Source organism: Myotis yumanensis, unplaced genomic scaffold (assembly GCF_028538775.1).
Source record: "Myotis yumanensis isolate MYYU_CA2020_CCGP unplaced genomic scaffold, mMyoYum1.0.hap1 SCAF_16, whole genome shotgun sequence".
Lineage (NCBI taxonomy): Eukaryota > Metazoa > Chordata > Mammalia > Chiroptera > Vespertilionidae > Myotis > Myotis yumanensis.
This window is the reverse complement of record NW_027223767.1, coordinates 41063918-41083652: the sequence shown is the minus strand read 5'-3', so window position 1 is coordinate 41083652 and position 19735 is coordinate 41063918. Positions and strand designations below refer to the sequence as shown.

The 19735-nt window shown below is 49.9% G+C and overlaps 1 long non-coding RNA gene across 1 annotated transcript in view; it reads left to right on the top strand.

The window, feature by feature from the left end:
* The window catches only part of LOC138994429 (uncharacterized), a 34760-nt gene extending 30026 nt beyond the window's left edge, over positions 1–4734 (top strand). Inside the window, exon 3 of the long non-coding RNA XR_011468431.1 lies at positions 3868–4734. This is a non-coding gene — a long non-coding RNA (uncharacterized lncRNA). The remainder of the gene's footprint in view (positions 1–3867) is intronic.
* Positions 4735–19735: the final 15001 nt, after the last annotated feature.

The window sequence follows — 19735 nt, the reverse complement described above, 5'->3', positions numbered from 1 at the left end:
GGCCAATGAAGAAATCTAGGACTGTGATCTATTTACTATTTTTTTAAAAAAAAATATACTTTATTGGTTTTTTACAGAGAGGAAGGGGGAGGGATAGAGAATTAAAAACATCAATCAGCTGCCTCCTGCACACCCCCTACTGGGGATGTGCCCGCAACCAAGGTACATGCCCTTGACCGGAATCGAACCTGGGATCCTTCAGTCCACAGGCTGATGCTCTATCCACTGAGCCAAACTGGTTAGGGCGATCTATTTACTCTTGACCACACCTGCTGCTGGCTAGTGGTGCCTCAATCTGGCCCCACTCTCCCACACCAGTGACAGATACCCAGAGAGATAATCTAGCAGGAGGAAGTAGATGACCCAGAATGAACTTCATTCATGTCTATGATCTTGAACCCAAGTTGCCTTAAACTCTGCTTCTTCAGTCTGCTGTTGTGCTGAAGTGCAAGATTATGGTAAAGGAGTGAACTCAAAGAGGATAGAGTTGAAGGTGCTGCACCCAACAGTATATCAGGCCAGTAATGTCAGACCAGCCAGACCAGGGTAAGCAGAACCGCACACAGACCTTTCTCTAGGCTTCAGATTCTATTCTGTCTTGAGTCATAACATGTCTACACCCACAGGTCATCTATTCGACAAATACTTACTGAACACTCATTACGTCCAAGTCATGTGAAAATGCCAATATTCAACTATTTTGATCTACAAAATGGTGATTTTTTTATGGTGTAGCCTAGAGATGATTGTTAAAGCCATAGCATTGGATCAGATCACCAAAGACTGGATGTAGGCCTAGAAGAAACAAGGTCCTTTGACAGCCCTGGCATCCTCCACTGTTTAGTACCAAGAAGATGAGGAGACACCAAGAAAGAACACCAAGCAGAAATGGTGGGTGGGAGCAGGTCCACGAGAGACCAGGAGAATATAGTGTCCCGGAAGCCAAGGAGACAACGTGTTTCTGGAAGGAAGGAGTAACTAAGCCAAATGCTTTTGAGAGTTCAAGGTGAATGAGAATGGAGGCTTTACCATTGGGGACCTTGACAAGAGTTATTAGAATGGATTCCAGAGAGAATGGATTCCAGAGAGAATGGAAGGAAGGAATTGGAGACAGCAAGTATGGACAACTACTTACAGAGTTTACTTTTTCCTTAATACCAGAAAGGGCTGCTATATTTGAGTTTTTGACGAGAGGCAAAAAGCTGAGAATAGAATATTTGTAATAAAACTACACAGAGCAAAATTCCGATAATTAACTTCTAATTCCTTCTCACTGGCAATTAGTGAATCCCTTACTAAGACAATCATGTCTATGTGTAAAACTCACCTGGATCCTTCTTCTCTGTCACCCAGATCTGCTGACACTAAGCCCAGGCTTGTCTGATTACATACCAGTCTGAGCTGGGAAGGTCACTTCTATGTATCAACATGCTTCATATTAATTACAAAGATGGTGTATGACAGACAGGCAGAGAGATAATCTAGCAGATTACCTGTGCAAAGTTCCAATTTTAAGCAGAGTTCTTACTACCTAGTAAGAACTAGGCCGTTCAAGACTTGGCAGTCTTGGTAGTTCAACACTACCAAGTCTTGTATTTATCAAGACTTGCAAAAACACCTGCTGTTATCTGGAAAGACTGCTGTGTCTGGCCCTATAGCTCCCACTGGGAGCTTGTAAAAACACCAAGACATGAACTCCTACCGACTTCAAGTACCCATGCCCTTTCCACTATGAAGCACTGGCTTTGAACCATTCTTTGAGATCTTAGGGAAGTAGCACCTGCAGTGTAATTGATATACTTTCCTACAGATTACTCTGTGCTCCCCACCTTCCTGCCCTGAGTCTTCAGATAAATCATGGCAGCTAGAAGGTGAAATGGAATTTTTACAACCACAGGAAATCATCATTACTTAAACCATCTCCTCTTGGAAAAGCCAGGGACTGAATCACACCAGATAGATGTGGTCCAAAAGAATCTGTTAGATTCCAAGATAGACTGCCCCAAATAGTGACACTTTGGGCTGACAAAATCTATCCTGTCAGTAGTAGGATGTGCAGGCTGATTTTTTTTTTTTTAAAAAAGAAGAATTAGAAAGAAAAAAAAAAAAAAACATGTCTCAGTATCAGGGCTGTTGTTTGCTTGGTTGTTTTTTTTTTTTTTTTTTTTAAAGGTCATTGTTTAAAGGGTAGTCCCCTATGGGAAAGAATGCATGAGAATTCTGATGAATTTTTTAAGCCTGTGACATTTAGGCATCAAATGATATTTGAAAGTTCGCTCTCTCTGCTTCTGTCTCTGTGTTTGTTGTTGTCTCTCTTTCTATCTCCCCCAGATACTGGAAGAGAGAGTACTAAGTAATATATAATTATGTTTATTGTACCAGGTATTAAATTGTTAAGTTCTACAGGAAACATGAGATTTTGAAAATTCCCTTTGTAGTTCCCCTAGATGGAGTTCCTGCTGCTTTGGGGTCCAGGCAGAGGGACCACTCCTTCCATTGTAACTTCCCAGCCCTGGAGGTTCAGACAGAGCAGGAGACAAAGGGCACTCAGTCTGCTTTCACCTCCACTGAGTGCAGGACTCCTGAGGTGGCCTGATTTCACTCCTGAGGACACCTAGACCAGAGAGTTCTAACTTGCTGACCATTCACAGAGATGCAATGATTTGCAGTGGGAAGAGCTCAGACAAGGGTATATTTCCTAGCTCTTCCCTTACTGGCGAAGGGCCCTCAGTTTAGGCTCACCTGTGTCCCCTTGTCCCCCTCACTCATACCTGTAAAATAAGCACAGTAATACCTGGGTGTCTTAGTTAAGACATTTGGTTGTGACAGAAAGAGAAGTCAATTCAACTTTTCACTTAGCACAGTGCTTGGCAAATAGTTGGTGCTCCATACAGATGTGTTAAATGAAGGAATCAGTATCATAAGAAAGTAGAGAGTGTATCAGAAGGACACTGGGCATCTCATAGCATCAGAGATGAACCTGGATGGACATCAGAGCCTGGGAAAATCAGGAATCATGGCAGAGTAATGGCAAAGCCTGGGTGTGCCAGTGCCTCCAGCCATCCCTCTCCCACACCCCGACAATGCCGGAGGGGTGTCCCGGGGGGCACTGGTTATATGAGATGTCAAAGCAAAACTGGATGGGAAATAGAGGTTTCTTTTCAGGTCTCGGTTTCAATCAAGATTCAGAACAAGCACAGCTGCTAATTCCACCCGAGACCATCTCCAAAGGAACCAGAAGGAATGAGAAAGGAAAGACCGAACACAAGGAAGACCTACCTTTGCCTCTTAAATGGGACAAGGCTACCCACACGGTCTAGAAGGGATAAAACAGACTGAGTTCTAAAACCAAACTCTAATTCTTTAGCAGGAGAATCTAAATGAGAGCGTAGCCCTCACTTAGGAAAAGAGATCCACCCAGTGTCCAGGACACAGACATGATCACAGAAAGGGTCTTACTTTATCCCGAAAAGATCACAGGCAAAGACTGACATATTAAGCATTGAAGAGTTCTTTTTTAACAAATGAATATCAATGCAATGGAATATTACGAAACCCTCAGAACTTCCTGATACAAAGACATTAAAAGACACACCACACACACACACACACACACACACACACACACACACAGGCATCTGTGAAATTATTCAGTGCAAAAAGCACACAACAAAAACGGTGGGCAGACAATGACAGGAAGATACAATGAGGTGTGTTCATGTCTAGCAAATATGGGTAATATTTAGAAACTTTCATTGAAGTTTATAGTCCTTTCAATAGAATGTAAAATATTGAGGAATCAAGCTATGTTGTACATTTATATTAAAAATCACACCCATGTGAATCTAATTCATCTCTCTTTTGCAGGAAATTAACCTGACCCATAGTCATAGAGATTTATCATACCATGTAAAATACAAAAAGTCACTTATGGGCACACCCAGAGGAACTTACAGACGGTCAAGTGGATTTATAAGCATCTCTGAAATGGGAAGCGGTTGCTAATCAAGACCCCTACATGATTGACAGAAGGACCAGCTATGTGCCGAGTACTTTGCAACAGTTTCCTATGGAATTCCCACACTGTCCCTGCAAAGCAGGTACCATAGTCCCATTCACAGATCGGAGACTGAGGCTCAGAGAGGTAAAGTGAGATGCACGGCTTGCTGACCTGCGGTTCACCACAAAGTGATAGCCCTGAGCGGCTGGCACAAGTGGAAACCAGGTGAGTGGGTTTGCAGGTTTCTCCGTCAGCCACAGCTCCTCCCGTGTGAAAGGTGTGGCTCCCTGACTTTCCCTGCCTGGAGCTTTTCTGCTGGGGAGGAGGCACTTAGGAAGAGATGAGCAAAAAGACAAGAATTTCCACATCTTTCTTGACCGCTCTCCTGTGACGTGGAGAATCTGAGTTAGCACGCAAGGACCCTGCCACACCAGGCAATCACACATCTGTGGCTTTGGGTGGTGGAAATGCCATTTTAGCCACAGACTCTGTCATTTGTGATTGAGAACTGATGATCGATGTGAGCAAACAAGTTGAAGGGAGGAATGAGGTCATACCAGAGAAGATATCGAAAGTAAACATGGCAAATAGGGTCTCTTCCTCAGGAGTGGGCTTTAGCCTGGAAATTGTGCTGGGCACACAACATTTTCAAATTAAGCAATGAATAAATATTTGCGAAGGGGATGGATGAATTATGGTTATTTCCTGTAATCCTACCAGCGTATCAGAATGAATATGGCCTAAACCAGTGATGGTGAACCTTTTGAGCTCGGCGTGTCAGCATTTTGAAAAACCCTAACTTACCTCTGGTGCCGTGTCACATACAGAAATTTTTTGATATTTACAACCATAGTAAAACAAAGATTTATATTTTTGATATTTATTTTATATACTTAAATGCCATTTAACAAAGAAAAATCAACCAAAAAAATGAGTTCGCGTGTCACCTCTGACACGCGTGTCATAGATTCGCCATCACTGACCTAAACCAAATTCATCACCTCCCCTTTCTCCTCAAATCATCTCCCCATCCTGACTATATTCTGTCTCATAGGCTAAGGAGGCTTGGTCCACTGGTTACCCAACCAGAACCTAGCTGTCACCCTTAGCTCCTTCCTCACCAGCACCATCTCACCAGTCACCAAATCCTGGCAATTCTCTCTCTCAAGTACCATGAAATCCCTGTCTCTTCCTGCCCCTGGAGGCCACCGTCTTGGTTAGGAGGCAGCATGATGACGAGATCATAGGCTGGGCTGCCAGCACATGCCAGCTTGGTGCCCTTTGGGCAACCTCAGCCTCTGGAGCCTCAGTTTTCTCACCTGTAAAATGGAGGGAATCATAGTACCCACCTAGGAGGATCACTAGGAGAGTGAAGTGGGCAAGCAGGCCACCTCCCACCTGACGTAAGACAAGATCCTCTTGCTGAGGCTCCCTGCTTCACGTCCTGACCCCTTCCTGGCAGAGCGGCAGGGACCTCACTGGAAGTGCAAGTCTGGTCTGTCACTCTTGCTGTCTCGCAGAAAGAGCCATATTTTCCCCTGTCAGTACCAGCATGGCAGCATCTCCTACAGCCACTTGATATGCCGTATTTCTATCTCTGTTCTTTAAGTACTCCGCTCTGAACCGCTTCCCTCTCCGTGACTTCATTCAGGAATGCTAACTCTGCGACTGGGTAACTCCTTTTTTGTGTGATTTATTTCTCATTTCATTGAACCACAGCCTCAGGGTATGGAAGGCAAACTGTTTCTGTTTGTTCCTATTGAGTAAGTGTCTTTGTCTCCTGGTAAACGATACATTCCATGAAGAGTCTCCCCAAGATTCTTCATGTTCAAGTTCAAAATTTGGGGGTTGCTACACCATACCTCATCCCCACCAAACAGCCAGCCTTCACGTCACCCTTCAGCACAGGCAGGTGAAGTATGCAGCTGGCACCAGGTTGTGGGGAAAAGAGCAGGTCCTTGGAGTTGCCTCCTCACTGAGCTTCCAATTATCCTTGTGCAACGCTGGGCAAATGACTCGCCTCCTCTGAGTTCAATGCCCTCGGCTGGAGAAATAATGAATGAAGACAGGTGTGCACTGAACACTAGCAGCATCAGGGATTGCCATGCAGGACCAGCCGGGCTTGTTTAGGTGAGCAAAGACATGGGAGGAGTTTTGAGAAGGGGATGCAGTGCCTAGCACCCCAAGTGTGCAGCACAGTCTTTTAATGAAATGGAGCTGATGGGAGGTGGAGGTAGACACAGGGTTGTCGCTACGTGGCTGCTATTTGGCACATAGAAGAACAGGAACATTAATACACGAGCATTTTAAAAAATATATTTTATTGATTTTTTTACAGAGAGGAAGGGAGAGGGATAGAGAGTTAGAAACATCGATGAGAGAGAAACATCAATCAGCTGCCTCCTGCACCCCCCCCACTGGGGATGTGCCCACAGCCAAGGTACATGCCCTTGACCAGACTCGAACCCGGGACCCTTCAGTCCGCATGCCAGCACTCTATTCACTGAGCCAAACTGGTCAGGGCAACTACATGAGCATTTTTCCTCTCCTTTGTCCCCTATCCAGTTCTTCCTTATTTTTTAAAACTTGGTTCAGAGTTAAATCCTCCAGGCAGCCTTGCCCATCCACCCTCTGCCCCCATCCTCACACCATTGATTCTGGTACACACAGCTCACCTCGTGTTATCCCACTGTCACTGCCTGCTTCCTTGTGCCTCTCCACCCCTACACTTGGAGCTTCTCAATGGCAAGGTCTGGGAATTACTTAGAAGAGAGTGACAAGTGGGGGAAGGATAGCTGATAACCAGTAGTAGGTGTTGAGTAGAATAATGTATTGAAGAGCATGCATATTGTCCCACGGCGGTGGAATGGAATATTCATTCAGCAGATATTTATGGAGCACTTACTATGCGCCAAGCACCCGACAAACTGCAATGAACACGAGTGTCATGACTCCTCTCTCTGCTGGGGGATATGGACTTCTAAACAGGCTGATGTGCAGGGGGTCCAAGCATGGGTGAAGCTCATGGTGCTATGAGAGCATGCAATAAGAGGTCAGAGAAGCTGCCTGGATATGGCTTTTATCACGAGGCTCCAAAGATTAGGAGTTAGTGATGCAGAGAAAGGAAACGGGGGAAAGACTGCTCAAGGCAAAGGGGAAGCAGAGGCAAACGCCGGAGGACACAGTGAGTGTGAGAAGAGGAGTCCTGTTTAGAGCGGCTGGATGTCCGAGGGTGGGGAAGGAGTGACGAGAGAAATGAGCAGCCCCAGACCAGACAGGAACTTGTGAACCTTGCTAAGGGATTTGAACTTTAAAGTAAGAGGGACCCACTACAGAGCGTGTGCAGCAAACCTAAGGGAGAGATGATGGTGACCTGAGTGAGGGTTTGGACAGGGGAGGCGGGGAAGAGGGGGTGAAGGGAGAAGTTTAGCAGCTAGATGCATGGACTTGGTGATTGATAGGCCACAGGGGTGAGGGTAGAAGGTCATGCCCAGGATGTTTGGGGACTTCAGTGGTGTCACCCACCAAAAGGAAAGGAACACATGGGAGATGAAGGCTTTGGAGGACAGATGGAGAAGACAGTGAGTTACTTTGGGGCAGGTCACATTCAATATGTCGCTGGGTCACCTGAAGGAGATGAGGTTCAACAGGCAGTTGGCTGCTTGTAATAATGATGGCAATAACCCAATTCAGCTCTCAGTATAGCTTTTGGAGGAAGGAAACTGAGGCGCAGAGATGTCAAGTAACTTACCCAAGGTCACATAGCTACTCAGAGGCAGGGGCAAGTTCAAATGCAGAAATTGGGTTCCAGAGATCATCGCAAGGCTCTAAAACTCAGGAGAGAGACGCCCTCGGCCTGGAGATGTAACTGGAAAGTCATGCACACATAGAGAGACATTGAAGCCATGAGAATGGAAGTAACTGCCCAGTAACAGTGTCCAGTGGGGAGACCCAGGGGCCACCAACAGCACCCTGAGGAACACCACCATGGGGGACTGGGCAGAGGAAGGGAAGCCAAAAAAAAAAAAAATGAGATTGAGAAAGGAGGGAGGGAGGTGGGAGGGGGGCAAGAGAGGAGGCCATCCCCAAGTCAGAGGAAAAAGTGTTTCAAGGAGAGACTAGGAGGGAATAGCATTGTCACACGCTGCTGGGAAGTCAAGAAGATGAGAACTCAGAAGTGCCTGTGGGGCTTAGAAAGGAGGAAACCATACGTGACATTGGTAAAAGCAGTTTCTGTGGAGGGGTAGGCCAAAGTCCTTAGGATAGTGAGTTGAGAGGTTAGCTGCAATGGAAGGGATGTGACAGCAAGAGCGGACAAGCTTTTGAATGTGTTATTGCAGGGGGATGCAGGGGGGATAGAGGGAGGATGCAGGGGGATGCAGGGGGGACAGAGGGGGGATGCAGGCGGGATGCAGGGGGGATAGAGGGAGGATGCAGGGGGGATAGAGGGGGGATGCAGGTGGGATGCAGGGGGGATAGAGGGGGGATGCAGGTGGGATGCAGGGGGGATAGAAGGGGGTATGCAGGCGGGATGCAGGGGGGATAGAGGGAGGATGCAGGGGGGATAGAGGGAGGATGCAGGGGGGATAGAGGGGGGATGCAGGGGGGATAGAGGGAGGATGCAGGGGGATGCAGGGGGGATAGAGGGAGGATGCAGGGGGATGCAGGGGGGATAGAGGGAGTATGCAGGGGGATGCAGGCGGGATGCAGAGGGGATAGAGGGAGGATGCAGGGGGATGCAGGCGGGCCTCGGCCAGAGGGAATGCAGGGCTTTGCTGAGGAGCACCCTCCCCAACGGCTTATCCATTGTCACTGTTCTGTGTTCAGTATGTGAAGAACATGCAAGTCCTGAAACATCTGAAGAAGAGCTTTTCAACAATGAAGACAGTAGGGAATCTGTGGGTGTGGAAGGGAAGCAGCCAGTGGAGAAGGCGAGTTTGAGGGTGCAGAGGGTGTGACAAGGAGGCCCAGGATAAGGCAAACGGGCGGGGTCTGGAGGAGTCGGTCCCTGCATGACAAGGACACTGCTCCCAGGGAAGCAGGATGCAGGAGGGAAAGACAGGCTGGAGGGGAAGCAGACCACGGAAGCAGAGGAGGACCGCGAGCATCGGTGAGCTCGGAGACGTGAACTTTCCCAGCACCTAGGTGCACGGGGTGTGTTCTTGCTTCAGGAGTTCTCACCAGCCCAGGGCGGACTGAGGAGAAGGTGTCCAGCTAAACGAAGTCAAGTTGGAGAGTGCAACTGGAAGGCAGTGGGGCAGAGGGATTGGAAATATTGGCATTGAAGGGGTGGGAGTCATATTCTGTGGACTCTGGACTGATTGGAGGGGCTGTGAATCCTCTATTGCCATCCCCTCCCCAAACCACCCCCCACCCACCAGCGCCTTTGCTGCAGGACTCACGGGGTATTATAGTCACGATTCTCCATCTTCTCACCGGGATTTCAGGTCACTCTCCTGGGGCGGGGCGAGGAGAGGCCACAGACACATTACATTCTTGAAACAATTAGCCTCGGGACAGCCGGACCCAGTGGGACACTCCCCAGGCCAGGCCCATGTGAAGGAAACATGAGCCTCTCCTTTGTCTAAAGCTCTGAGGTCTTTGGGAGGCTTTCCGGCTCTGGTCTAATTGTAATCCCTAAGTACATGTTCTACATCCCAAAGTCAATAGATGGAGTTAATGCGATGCCGGTGTGAATCCCTTAAGTCCCCTAATAGAATCTGACGGCTCTGGGCGCAGGACGCTTACCCTTCCAGGTGAAGAGCATCCAAGGATTTGTCTTTTAATGGCACCGAGAGCCCATCCCTCCTGAGCGATTAAGACGTGAAGTGTTGATTGCTGAAATTACCCTTTGATGAATTACAAGCAGCAAAGGTCACTAGAAGAGAGATTCCCGAGATGAATTTGAACTCTGATAAAACTCACGGTAGGCCCGCCCAGGGGCAGATTGGGTAAAGAGATTGTTATTTAATAAACATCTCCAGGACCATTGGCTAATGGGCCAGGGGAGAGTTCATTTAAATTCACAACGCATGCCGGTCAAGTTCAGCCCTATCGGTCGGTTCATCTGTGACAGACCGGGAGACAAGAGACCAGCATCGCCAACCTGCCGATAAGATAAATTCCCTGCTGTTGAAGAAACAGATGCCATCGGAGCTCTGATGTATGGGTTCAGCTGTATAAGACTGAAGATTTTTGCACCACAATGTAATATAAATAAATGTCAAAAGGAAGGCGGAGGCATTCATTACGTCGGTCACATGCTCCTCCCCAGGCCTGATTTCTGCCCCAAATAGATAATAGATGGACTGCAGTGTGAGTCCCCTGATAAGAGGTCCCAGGAGATTAAACAGAAGCACACCAGGAACTGGAGATGGTAAGTCACAGCGTGGACACCTGTGCCATCTTGCCAGCTATAACATCAAATTTAGATGCAAGCAACTTTCAGGTCCCATTACATGCCCATTAAAGCCACAGAAATAAATATGATACAATCCAAGATTGGCAGCCAGTGCATGCGTGCCCTTCAGCATCCCTTTCTGGAGAGACTGGACCAATTTGCATAAGCAATCAGCATCATGATTGAGAGAGGCGCCGATGTTTCGACTCTCTGACCCAGTAATTTCCTCGTCCATAACAAACCCCGTGGCATTAGCCCCAAAGAAAGAAAAACATGTTTATTGCGGCCTTACCCATAATAACTAAAAACTGTCAACGACCCAAAGGCCGAAGAAACGGGGCTGACCCAGCAAAGTGAAGCGTGTTAACACAGTAGAACAGCGCAATGCCATCGCAAATGACGGCACGGGGCCCGTAGCTTCTGGAAACGTTCCCATGAAATACGCATGGTCGTCATTAGCATGCATATCAATGTCTCCTGCATATTGACAAGGAAGAGGCTCTGCATGGGATGGGATTCATTTCGAGTTTAAGGTTCATTAAGGTTTTATGGTGCGTTGGATGCTAACTTTAGTCATTCAACATTTATTGTTGAACCTGAGGATATGAAGATGAGGAAGAAGTGCTTCCGAGCCCCAAGAGCCTAGGGTCAGAAGAGAAGACAGGCAGACAGACCCACAAGCGTGTGCGCGCACACACACACACACACACACACACACACACACTACAATCAAGTGTGGCAAATGGTACCAGAGTGGGAGGGGTGGGGATGGCCTCAGGGATCTTCACACACGGGATTAGGATAACTCACAGGTGGGGCAGATGGGGGAGAAGACAGTGTTCTGGGCAGAAGGAACAGCATTGCACAGACAGTGGCCCTACAGGTGTGTGTGTGTGTGTGTGTGTGCGTGTGTGCGTGTGTGTGCGTGTGTGTGTGTGTGTGTGTGTGTGTGTGTGTTCTCTATCCCAATAGATCTTCAAGGCCTGAAGAGCCTTTCTTGGGACCCAGGATTGCTGTCCCAGGGCCAACTCAACTCTGTCATCTCCAGTCACTACGTACAGCCCTGAAGCTCCCCCTGCCCCGTTTCATCTCCACCACACCCTGAGATCATCCAAGGAGATTTGCCTGGGAAAGATGCTTTTATTGTGTTTCGTGCTGTGCCAATAGGTGTGGGTGGTGAATGGCACAGGGGTGTACCTGTACCCCGATGGCCAGTGTAAATAGGAAAGGATACTTATTTTATCTAGGTCACATCATACTCACTGTGTTCTTCCTTAAAGGGAGACCGCAGGTGAACTTAGCCAGTTACCAGATTCCTGAAGGAGTTGGACACGTGAACCATTGTTAATAAATGGAGTAAGTGGGGACAATAAATCAGGAAGGCAAGCCCCCTGGCTCAGAGAAATAGTAACAGATTTCTAATAACTAAAAATTACGCGTGGTGTGTAGAATGTCATACAGGAGAAATCCTGAGCGCAAGGAGCCACAAGGTGGCATTTGGATGTTGCTGTTTTGAGAGCTGTGGGCATTATTCTCATGCAACACGCAGTCTGGTTTAACAACGCACAGCATGGCATTTAGAAACTAGTGTTGTGTGTGAGAGGAAAAGCTGGGAGCTGTGAAAAGGAAACAAGGACATAAATCAAGATGTTCTTATAGGAGAATAATAAAAGGAGGGGCTTTGGCCCTGGCGAGCGGCTCTGTTGGTTAGAACATTGTCCTGTACATCAAAAGGTCACAGGTTCGATTCCTGATCAGGACACATATACGTAGATTTCAGGTTCAAAGTCCAGTCGGTGAGCATATGGGAGGCAACTGATCAATGTTACTCACATCAATGTTTCTCTCTCTCTCTCTCTCAAATAAATCAATAAAAACACATCCTCAGGTGAGGATTAAAAACAAAAGAGGAGGCTTCGTGGAATATGATCACCATCACATCAGCATGAACTCGTGATTTTGAAAAAATGTCCTCTCTCTGCAAAGAGGCCTGAACTGCTGGTGGCAGTGCCTTGCATGTAACCAGGAAGCTTGCAAAGTGGCATCGATGCAGTCACAGCCCAGAATGCAATTCTTCCCTGCTGTCATTCTCAGGAGACTGGGGCTCCCTGAAGAAGCGGCCTTTCCAGGGATAGATGTAGGGAGGAAAGCTGGGGCAGGAGCCTCTAGCAGTTGGAGAGCAATGACGTTGAGTGGGGGGCATTCTGGGCCATGGTGGGGTGAGCAGGGGCCTGCCTGAGAGGAGGGACCCTCTCATGGAAGCTGTCCTACAGCAAACAGTAGGGCTTCAACTTGAGCATCACGTGATAATCACAGCCCATTGGGCAGCCGGAGAGTCTGAAAGTTACTGGAGTCTGCGGTGATCCTCTGCCAAGGAATGGTAACGTGAACGGAGCCGACACAATGGAGCAATGGCCACTGAAGTCTTGTCAACAGAAGTCCCGAGACACTGTCCATCAATCACCCTTTGTTAACCGAAACCCATTCCCAAGTTCCGGTGTGTCTCAGAGCTACAAATCACAGTCTCACTTGTCCCACAAGTCTCCAGCTATCCTGGGCAATGTAGTTAAATTTCACAATCTGCCCAGATGATTCTATCAGGGTGTGTTTAAAGCATGCACAGTGTGTGTGTGGGCCCTTGGAATGCAGGACCTCTGCCTTTGCCCTGGAAACGGTCATGGTAACTAGTCAAGGGCACCAGGTGGAACCAGCTTGAGGGATGGCCGAGGGGAGTCTCGGTGGAGATGACTGGTGGACCACCCTGCAGCCACGCCCTTCCTCCACGCTCTCCACCCATTTCCTTGGCTTCCTCTTCAAAGGGTCCACGCTTGCAATTTGGACAGGGATTGTGTGCCAAAGACTGCTCTCTGCTCACCAAAATCTATATTCTCCTTTTCGTTCATAACTGGACTGTATTTCCCAGTCCCTCTTGCAGTCATGTGTGGCCTTATGCCCACGTCTGCTCTGGCCAATGGGTGATGAGCAGAAACATGTGCCACTCCTGGGACTGTTCCAGACACAATTCCCATCACCTCCTCTTGCTGTTCCTCCTCTCTGGTTGGCTGAAATGGTGGCCAGCCTTGGATCCCCTTGGGAGCCCTTGGTTAAAGGCGGCAGAGCATCCAGCAGTCTGGGCCCCAGAGACCACAGGAAGGACAGCCTCCTGCTCCCCTGACCACGCACCAGTCCTGGAACCAAGGGAAGAAGTAGCTGCTGTCACTTCCGGGCCATGCTACAATGTGGGGTTTATTTGTTAGAGCAGCAAGCATTATCCTAACCCACTCAGATGGCCAACAGAGTGAAAACCATAGCTGCCAATGGATGATTTCACTGACCCCTTCCTTTCATTTGACAATTGGAGGAATGCTGCCATCAGCTCAAGGCTGGCCAAAAAGGGAGGGCTGGTGGCTGTCTTGAATGGCAGTTACCTAGGTCCATGGTCGGCAAACTGCGACTCTCGAGCCACACGCGGCTCTTTGACCCCTTGAGTGTGGCTCTTTCACAAAATACCACAAAATACCATGTGCGGGCACGCACATACAGTGCGATTGAAACTTCGTGGCCCATGCGCAGAAGTCGGTATTTTGTGGAAGAGCCACACTCAAAGGGCCAAGATCCGCATGTGGCTCGTGAGCTGCAGTTTGCCGACCACGGCCCTAGGTTTACAGAAAGGAAAACAGAGTCACACATGCCCAGCCGGCATGACTTAGTGGTTGAGTATCGACCTATGAACCAGGAGGTCAGGGTTCGATTCTGGGTCTGGGCACATGCCGGGGTTGCGGGCTTGATCCCCAATAGGAGGCGTGTAGGAGGCAGCCAATCAATGATTCTCTCATTATTGATGTTTCTATCTCTCTCTCCCTCTCTGAAATCAATAAAAATATATTAAAAAACAACAACAAACAAACAAACCCAAAAGACCAGAGTCACACAAAGTTTTGTGGAGTCACAAGCCAGGATGACCCATGCATGTGCTACCTGGGCCATGACCTGCCGGGCCTGTGACGTGCCGGGTGTGCCCTGTGGGCAGAGGCCCGCTCTGAGCCTCAGGGCGGCAATGGCAGAGAAGGGAGCTCCGGGGGAAGCAGGGCAGCCACCCAAAAGCAGGTGCCATTTGCCTGTGGTTGCTGGCGCACAGAGCTCTCGTCTTTCCAAACGATCCCTTCGGTTAAATGTAATTAATCTCCTTTTCAGTAACACACAGTTGGGCTTGTTCCTCTGGCTTTCAGGCCCTGAAGTTGGCTAAAAGAGCGATTCATAGGAGCCACCAGGGAAGGGGTGACTCGGATACCTGGACTGGAACCAACTCTCTCCACAGCTGGGCAGCGTAGTAGAGGGGACGCTTGGGTAGTGACTAGAGACTTCTCCAAAACCCAGGGATTCATGGACTTGCCTCAGACCCAGCCTCACGGGCGGTTCTTGACTTTTACAAACCAACAGGAACACACCCAGGGAAGCCAGCCAATGGCAAAGAGACAGGAAACCGAGTCATAGCCAACAGGTCCAGGGGCCGTTTAGCTGAGAGAGGGAAAGGCCCAGGAAGGCTGTGACAGCAATTTTTATTTAACTCAATATAGTAAAAAAAAATTATTATGTCAACAGGTAATCAATATAAAATTATTAATCAGCTATTTCACAGTTTTTTTGGACCGAGTCTTCAAAATTCAATGCGTATATTAGCACATCTCTCAGCACATCCCAATTTTTTCTTCACTTACAACAGAAAGCGTGTCCTAGCTAAGGTGATGGGTTTCAATGGCGGGGTCTTGGGAAGAACTTCTAGGTCCCGAGGGAATAATGAGAACAAGAACTCAACGTCATCTCCAGGGAAGGCTGCAGAAAGAGGAGAGGGGCCTGTCAGCTTCTGCCTGGGACGCCCAAGGCTGGGCCACCCACGCGGCGCCTGGCGTGCCTGTTAGCATTCTCCCTGAAAGTGCAGCCCAAGAAAAATCACCCTGAGGACTCAAAGGCACCCTACAGGAAGCTGCTCTCTGAAGCATTATGGTAACAGTTAAGAATGGCAAGCAGTCTAAATGTCCAACCATCAGGGCTTGGTCCAGTGAGCCCGCTGCCTTCAAAATGCCATCTGCGGAGTGTGTGTAATAACATGGAAAATATTTATGATAGTGAGAGTGAAATCGGGGCACGGAATTATACGGTCAATAGGAACTCCACTATGTGAAAAGGGGAAAAAAAATTACGTACAGGAAAAACAGAAGTAAATGTACCTCCAAGTTCATGCTTGGGTAGGAGGGTCATTCTTTCAGCCTGGCTTTCTCTTCTAAATTCTCTTTGTGTTTTTATAATGGAAGACAGTTTCATGTGATGTTGTACACGGAGAGAGGGACACACAGAGACACACAGTGTCTGAAATAAAGGCAAGATGAGGGACATCACTACCCCTTTCCCAGCTACAGGTGGGAGACCCCGAGGAGGCGGACATCTGGTCCCAGATGCTTTACTTGGCAGCTGGATGACTGTGGCAACTCCATTTTCCTCTCTGACCCCAGCATCCTCCTCCACCAAAGAAAAGGCCTCAGGCCCTAGTCGGTTTGGCTCAGTGGATACAGCATCGATTTGTGGTCTGAAGGGTCCCAGGTTCAATTCTGGTCAAGGCCACCTGCTCCGGTGATGGGCTCAGTTCTCGGCAGGGGACAGGCAGGAGGTGGCCAATCAATGGTTCTCTCTCATCATTGATGTTTCTATCTCTCTCTCCTTCTCCAGTCTTCTCTGAAATCAATAAAAATGTATTAAAAAAAGAAGAAGGAAGACAAAAAGAAGGAAAGAAAGAGAAAAGGCCTCAGAATAGATGTCCCGGAAGCAGCATGAAGCAGGAGTCAGGTGGTCGCTCTCCACCCACAGGCTGAGCCGTACACTTGCTGAATGAGCTCCCCTCCCAACCTCAGTTCCATTGATGGGGACGGTCCACCCACTCGGCCTGCCCGTGGGCTGTGCCTGGCTGTGCCTGGCTGTGCATGTGGGAGGCTGTCTTCTTAGAAAGCCCTCTCCCGCTCGGTCCTGCCTTGGCCCCATCTGCCGTCATCTCTGCCCACTCGAGCTAAGCCACCTGTAAATAGCAGCACAGCATCTCTCCGATGGCTCTCCAGGCTGTGCCCTTATTTAGTTTCCCCTAGCAAAGCGTGCTTATCCTCTCTCCAGAAACACGCCTCAAACTCCACTGGACTCAGGCCCCAGAAGGGTTCACAGCCATAGCGTCTCGCAGAAGAGCGCCGGCTGATACACATCCCAAAAGGCTGCCTTTTCCAAGTGGGTAGAATTGCTCCTGTTTCTTTAAAGACCCGAGTCCTGTAAAGGGGACGTGGTCCCCGCCGGCTGATCAGAAGGCGAGGCTGCAGATCTCAGAGGGTGTCAGCAGGAGAATGTGCCAGAACAGAGGAGGTGAGAACCAGAAAATTCCTCAAAGATGAGCTGGTCCGCCTGCTCCTGGCACAGATGGGGAAACCAAAGGCGGAAGGAGCCGTGACCCGCCCCAGGCCTCACGGCTTGTCAGCAGCAGAGCTGAGGATAAGTCCCAACTCTCCTTACCCCCTGCTCCTGCGCTCACCCAATTAGCACCCCTGCCTGGGCACCGGGAGTGAGGAAGGGCCTGCCAACAGCAGAGCCGGGGCCGCCTCAGACACACCTGGGCCCGTGGTCACCCTCGCTAAGCCAGGTATTTTTTGTGACATGATTTGAACACATTCCCATCATCTGTTTTCTAATCTCTCCCCTATCTACTTGGCAAAGCTCTACGCATCTTTCAAGACAAGTTAAGACACACGTTCTCTGTGAAGGGAAGCCTTCCTTACGCCTCCCCCGGAGGCAGCTTAGTTTCTCCTCGCAGCCAAACGGCTGGGGGAACACCCACTTACAGCCCTTGACGCAGGTCTTCCCCCGCTGGGCACTCACTGCCATTGGGGGCCGGATCATTCTTGGTTGCAGGAGGATGTCCTGTGTGCTACAGAACCTTTTGCAGCATCTCTGGCCCCTGCGCACTAGGTGCCAGGAGCAACCCACCCACCTCCACCCCGTTGTGACAACAGAAAAAAAACTGTCTCCAGTGACCAAACCGCCCTGAGCTGAGCACCACTGTGTCCTGTTGTGTTTGTGTGTCTTCTCTTCCACGATGCAGTGGCTCTCCAGAGCGCATTTCATCTGCTGCACTGGTCAGTGCCCCGCCCGTAAGCAGATGCTTGGTAGAAATTGCCAGACTTTCTACTAACTGCTGTTGGGAAACTGCGGAATAAATGAATGAAGCGACTCAGAAGAAACCCAGAAAGGTTATCTGGTACTCATGCTATGTTGGGTCATTCCCAAGCCTAACCACTAGAGGGCAGAAAAGGCCCGCCAAAAGCGCGGAGCTGGGGCTCCACATCCAGCTTTGGGCTTGTGGCCACAAGGCGGCAGGCTCCTGCCCTATGCATATTCCTGCTTGGTCCTCAGACCTCTGCTCGTTCCTATCGATTCTCCTCCTCCCTGGGCAACCCCATCCAGTGTCAGAGTTCTAAATGCCATCCGCACACTGATAGCACCCAAGTTTATATCTCCAGTCCGGCATCTCCTCACATTCAGAATTGTATTCCAATCGCCTACCTGAACCTGCACTTGGGGATCTCGTTAACAGGCATCTGGGCTTAATATAGCCAAACCCAAGGCCCTGAGGGTCCCCCGGCTCCACACCAAACCCCACTCCCTCCATCTCAGTAAGTGGTGCCCTGGCCTCCCGGTTCCCTCGACTCACTCTCTCCCCATCCTTCATCCAATGTGTCAATAAACGCTGTTGGTTCCACCTTCAAAACACCGCCTGTCAGCATCCAAGCACTCCTTACCCGCTTGACCCTAAGACCTGGGCACAGGCCATCACCTGGCCCCCCGACCTCCCGCTCGGGCCCCTGCACCCACCAGGCCCTGCAGTTTTCTCTCTCAACGGCCGGGGCAGCCCGTTAAACCACAAAGAGTCGGCTCTTGTCCACTGAGGGCCCCCCTGTCTCCCAGACACAAGTCAAAGGCCTTGCACTGGCCGAAGGAGCCCTCCACAACCGGCTCCCTCCACCATTCTCTCTCTGACTTCATCTCCCCCGACCCCGAGCCCCCACCTCCACCCCCAGTCACACCGGTCTCCCCGGCCTCCTCCTGTTTCCTGGCTTTGTCCCTGGTGCTCCGTCTGCCTGGCTCACTGTCCCCTCACATGCAGTGGCTCACCCCTCACCCCCTCGGTTGATCGTTCAAATGCACCTGCCCTGACTCCCCCCGCCCCCGCCCCCCGCCCCGCTACCCATCCTCCTGCTCGGCTTTATTCTTCCCCAATGCAGCTCCCATACACTGAGGCCCTGCATAGTTTGCCTAGATTTTTGTTTATGGCTGATCTTTGCTCCCCAGTTGTGGTCTCACGTCGGTCACAGCTACAGTTGCTGTTGTGTCCCCAGCACAGACACGTGTATGTGCTCAGTAAATAGTTGTGGGATGGTGAGTGGATGAAGGAGGTGAGTGAGGGAGGGAACGAGCCCTGAGTGTGGACCCGGGAGAAGCTAGTCTCCCGGTGGGCTTTTCTGAGGGCAGGAGTGTCCATGGGAGAAGTGCCTTCATCCAAACAGAACACAGACTGTCCCGATGTTTGGGGAAAACGGAGGCTGGGAGGAGACCACTTATTGGACCCCACTGATGGGCGAAGGGGACAAACTCTGGAGCCAACGGGGTGGGCTCAGCTTCACCACTTACTGCCCGTGGGACCCAAGCAAGAGGATTAGTGTCCCTGTGCCTCAGGTCTACGGCTGGAAACGGGCCGGTAGTAATGCCAGCCCGTCGGGCTGTTGTGGGGATTAAACGAGTAAATGTATGTCAAGTACACAGAACAGCGATTGACACGTACGAACGGCCACATAAGAGGTAGCTCCTGCTGGTGTGTGTGCGTCACGTATCTCACTTGATGCTGTGACAACACTGTTCGGTCAGTGCTATTATTCGCCCATTTTGCAGGTAGGAATGTTGAGACTCAGGTATCTCACAGGGAGAGCTGATACACATTGTCACTCATGTCAAGCCTCCCTGGACCACATGGACCCCACACCAGAACTGACCGCAGGAGGGAGGGTGCCCTCTCAGACACCCCGGCCCTGAACTGGTGGGAAAGTCCGTAGAGGTGCCTGAGGCCAGCCGAGAGCCCCATGGCCTGGAGGGAAGGTGCAGAGTGTGGAGGACCCCGTACACCTCAGGCCACTGACTGCTCCCCTTCCCCCCACCAGCCCTGTCCTCCTCTGCCCTTCAGCCTCCGAAGCCTGCCATTCACTCTGAGCCATCCTCTCGCTCTAATCGCAGCCTTCACTCATGCCCTTCCC